This window comes from Triticum aestivum, chromosome 4B, assembly GCF_018294505.1.
Source record: "Triticum aestivum cultivar Chinese Spring chromosome 4B, IWGSC CS RefSeq v2.1, whole genome shotgun sequence".
Taxonomy (NCBI): Eukaryota; Viridiplantae; Streptophyta; class Magnoliopsida; order Poales; family Poaceae; genus Triticum; species Triticum aestivum.
In genome coordinates this window covers 489,523,455-489,528,890 of record NC_057804.1, presented here as the reverse complement: position 1 = coordinate 489,528,890, position 5,436 = coordinate 489,523,455, and positions in this window count along the sequence as shown.

Genomic DNA, 5,436 nt, shown 5'->3' with positions numbered 1-5,436 from the left:
CTTCGAATGGGGATGAACAAGCCAACTGCAGAAAGCAAATGAGAAAAGCCGCGTCCGGCACCTAATCTAGTCTTTGACGTCTTCTCACCAGCGTGAACCTAAGTGCTGCCACTGGGCGTGGGAGGGAGCCCCAGGGCCTGAGGCCGGCGCTCCTGAGACTCCGGTGCGTGTACAACCCCAACTCTTTATTACGTGAGAGTGTCACGGGCGGCGAGCTTCACAGGCATTGACCTTCTTCACAGGCTCCGGGCCTTTCTCGGACAGATAAACCTCACAGGCGTTCGCCTTCTTCACAGGCTCTGGGCCTTTTCCAAAACGCAACATCTTCACAGGCGTTCGCCTTCTTCACAGGCTCTGGGCCTTTTCCAAAATGCAACATCTTCATAGGCTCAGGGCCTTTTCCAAAACGCAACATCTTCACAGGCGTTTGCCTTCTTCACAGGCTCTAGGCCTTCTCCAAAACGCAACATCTTCACAGGCGTTCGCCTTCTTCACAGGCTCTGGGCCTTCTCAAGGGTAAAATCTCCGGAGGTGCTGGATGTTCCACGCGTTCTGGATGGGCACCCCCTCCTGAGTCTCCAGGCGCGCGGAGCCGGGCCTGGAAACATGAACAACCTTGAATGGGCCCTCCCACATGGGAGAGAGCTTATGCAGTCCCTCCCTGGAGAGGACCCCCCTGAGCACGAGGTCTCCTACTTTGAGTGTCCTGGGGCGGATGTTGCGGCAGTGGTATCGCCGCAGCGCTTGTTTGTATCTTGCTGCTCGGAGCACAGCTTCCCGGCGACGCTCCTCCCCAGCACGAGGTTCGTCCCCCGCATGGCGTCCTGCTGTGCCTCGTCGAATGCCAGGACCTGAGCGGAACAACGTCTGACCTCGTGAGGGAGGACCGCTTCAGCTCCATAGACCAGGAAGAATGGGGTCTCGCCAGTTGGCTTGGTCGCGGTCGTGCGGATGGACCACAGCACGGACTGAAGCTCGTCGTACCAACCTCGGCCGCAAGCCTCCAACTTCTTCTTGAATGTCCTGGTCTTGAGGCCTCTCAGGACCTCCGTGTTGGCCCGCTCGGCCTGACCGTTACTCCGGGGGTGCGCCACCGAAGCGTAGCATATCTGCGTTCCAAGGTTAGCACAGTATGTTTTGAAGAGGTTACTGGTGAACTGCGAACCGTTGTCGGTGATGATGCGGTTCGGCACCCCGAACCGGCTCACAATGCCCTTGATGAACTTGACCGCAGACCCCGCGGGGATGGTGTGTCACGCCCAATATGCGATACTATCCTAAAGAGACTCAAAGGTCCCACCAAGGATAGAACCGCATATTGAAACGCTTTTGCAAGGTGGATATCATTACATCAACATTACATAATAGATGGGGATACATACAAGAGGCATACAATGCCCACACGAATACAACATCATCATACATAAGAGCACCATCCGACTACGGATGAAACACAAACAGAAACTCAAACGACATCCACCCTGCTAGCCCAGGCTGCCGACCTAGAACCTATCCCCTGATCGAAGAAGAAGCAGAAGAAGAACTCCAAAACAAGCAAACATCGCTCTCGCGTCATGATCATCGCATAACATGTACCTGCAACTGTTGTTGTAGTAATCTGTGAGCCACGAGGACTCAGCAATCCCATTACCATGGGTATCAATACTAGCAAAGCTTAAAGGGTAAGGAAGGGGTAAAGTGGTGAGGTTGCAGCAGCGACTAAGCATATATGGTGGCTAACATACGCAAATAAGAGCGAGAAGAGAGCAAGCAGAATGATCGTGAAGCTAGCAATGATCAAGAAGTGATCCTGAACTCCTACTTACGTCAAACATAACCCAAAACCGTGTTCACTTCCCGGACTCCGCCGAAAAGAGACCATCACGGCTACACACATGGTTGATGCGTTTTAATTCGGATCTGGTGTCAAGTTATCTACAACCAGACATTAACAAATTCCCATCTGCCTATAACCACAGGCACGGCTTTCGAAAGATTATACCCTGCAGGGGTGTCCCAACTTAGCCCATGATAAGCTCTCGCGATCAACAAAGGATATACCTTCTCCCAGGAAGACCCGATCAGACTCGGAATCCCGGTTTACAAGACATTTCGATGATGGTAAAACAAGACCAGCAAGACCGCCCGATGCGCCGACAATCCCGATAGGAGCTGCACATATCTCGTTCTCAGGGCAACACCGGATGAACACTACATACAACTAAAACCAGACCTAGAGTTTCCCCGAGGTGGCGCTGCAAGTGGCTCTGGTTCGGACCAACACTTAGACAAGCATTGGCCCGGGGGGGCTGAAATAAAGATGACCCTTGGGTTAATTACTCCCAAGGGAAAAGTAGGTGGTGGTGAGGCAAATGGTAAAACCAAGGTTGGGCCTTGCTGGAGGAGTTTTATTCAAAGCAAACTGTCAAGGGGGTCCCATAAATCACCCAACCGCGTAAGGAACGCAAAATCCGGGATCATAACACCGGTATGACGGAAAACTAGGGCGGCAAGAGTGGAACAAAACACCAGGCATAAGGCCGAGCCTTCCACCCTTTACCAAGTATATAGATGCATTAATAATAATATAAGAGATATTGTGATATCCCAACCAAAATCCTGTCCACCATGGAGCAATCAATCTTCAACTTCACCTGCAACTAACAACGCTACAAGAGGGGCTGAGCAAAAGCGGTAACATAGCCAAGCAACGGTTTGCTAGGAAGGGTGCAAAAGGTTAGAGGCTGACATGGCAAACTGGGAGGCTTGAAGAGCAAATGATAGGTAACGCAGCATAGAGATAGAACAAAGCAACTAGCATAGCAATGATAGTAATGAGATCCAAGGTAGCGGTCATCTTGCCTAAAATCCCGCTAGCAAGATGAACGAATCCATGAAGAAGATGAAGCCACGAAGACGAACCAAGCATAGACGAACGAATCCTCACGATCGCAACGATACGGGAACTATCGAGAAGAAGCACACAACAAGGTAAACACACTACACCAGAACAAGACATGATGCTCAACCAAGTATGATGCATGACAAAGCTACATGAAGCTACTCATGGCAAGAGATGATGCAAACAAGAGCAACGCATCAACGCAAGTTTAAATGAGGCCGGAAACAACATATAACAATTCCGGTAAGTCCTCATATGCAAAGTTCGAAGTTGGTCCAGATCTGAATAAACCTTATGTTCAAGTTGTTAAACAGCAAGTTAATATGCACCAAGATGATCTACACGAGATTCTAGTCAAGTTACATATAAAGTTCATTTAATTCGGAGCTACGGCCTAGAAGATATGAGCAAAACAAGTTAAACATGGCATTGACGCAAAATACATACAAACATCAAGCAAACACCTCAAAACATGGATGCAACATGATAATATGAGACTTCATGCAAAATCAAGCAAGTTTCATATAGAGCACACTCAAAACGGAGCAACGGTGCAACACATACTCTATACAAGTCATAACAATCTGACCAAAACAGCAACTAGGCATATTGCAAGCATCAAAACTACATGCTACAGTGCCACAATATAAAAACAAAAGGCATGGGCATGATGTACAGGTAAAGCATAATAAAACATGAACACTGAGCTATCTCCAGAAATCACTAGAACATGCTCAAACACACATGGAAAGATTGCAAATAATAACAGTTCAGACTTTGCAGAAAATAACATCAGGTTGCAATGTTTAGAGCTATCAAACAACATGTTACAGGAACTTATCATGGAAAATAAAGGCATGGTATGAACCTACTAAATTCATAGATCAAATGTCCTTTACTGACCATGAGCCAAAAAGGACCAGAAGATAAGATGGCACCCATGTAAACATAGCAAGTTATAATACAGATTCATACATGGCAGAAACAACGATAAGTAGGCATGTTGATGAGCTTGTGCAACTCACTACAGAGCAATAAATGGCATGGCAAGGCAACCAACAGTAAGAAGGCATGTTTATGAAGCTAAGCATGGCAAGAGCAAGTTCATAGGGTACATGGAACACTAGCAACAATCATGGCAACAACTGAACTTAATGTTAACAGGCTGACAGCAACATTATTTAGCAACTTTGGAGCAATATTACAACAAGCTACAGTAGGCTATAAATGCAAACAAGGGCATGTATGGATAGAGCATGACATGTAGAACAAAACACCCTTAGTGAACATCTCCAGATTATGCATAGAATGACTTGTAGCAGCGGGTTTACATAGCATCACGAAATAACAGATTCAGCCTAGCAAAACAGTAGCAGCAAGTACCCTACTTCACAAGCTTGATTCACTCACCACAAGTCATTGAATGACAAGATAAGCATAGCATCAGCAAGAATACATGTTTATGAAACAAACCAAGTCAAAACAAGCTCATAGCATGTAAGGATCAACTACAACAACCTTGGCAAAATTGAATAACATGTAAACAATCTGCCAGGAAACATTTTGTAGCAAAAGTAGAGCATAAAAATGACATATTAGACTACTCCATAATTGCAAACAGGGGCATGAATGGCTAGATAATAACCATATGTTCACAACATCCTTACTGAAGTATCTCAAAATATGCATGGATCTCTCTGTAGCATCAAGTTTACATGGCATAAAAATAACAGCAGAACAGGGACTGAAATCAGCAACATCACGAAGCCTAGTTTGCATGCTTGTGCTAGTCACCACATTGATCACAAAAATACATGGTAAGCACCTCTGTAAAGAAGACATGGCATAGACCAAAACACATGTAGACATCAACCTCATAGGATGCACGCATCAATCATGGAAAAAATGACAAATGAGCAAGTTCTGTTAACAGACAGCAGACAACATTATGAAGCACTCTTGCAACGATGATTCAGACATCAAGATGAACTCAAATGAACATGATGCAATGTAATGAAATGAGGTACTCGTTGAGGCGAACAATTTTATATATTACACGCACAAAACGGAGCTACGGATGCAGAGATATGATGCAATGAACATGGCATGATTATGCAAAATATTTCGGGACTTAGAGAAAATATACCCCTCCAAAACTGGACGTGGTCGTGCGGGACGGAGAGATCCGGATCGGGCGCGGGCGTTTGGATGGGCTCATGGTGGATCTCGTCCCGATCCGGGGCGACGGGTCCGGCGGCTCCGGCGAGAGCTCCGGCGAGGGCGCGGAAGCCGAGGCGGCGGCTGACGACTCTGGCGACGAGCAGGGAGGCCGGGGAGGTCCGGCGAACGGCGAGATCCCTCGGATCCGGACGGCGGAGGGCCGGTACTAGCCGGGGCGAGGAAGAAGCGGCGGGGCGGCGAGCTTCTCCGGCGAGGGCTGGCGAAGGCGGCGGGGAGCTTCGGCGGCCGGCTCGGGTCAAAGGGAGGAGGCGGGCGAAGCGCGGAGGCGGGGGTCGGCGGCGAATCGGCGGCGG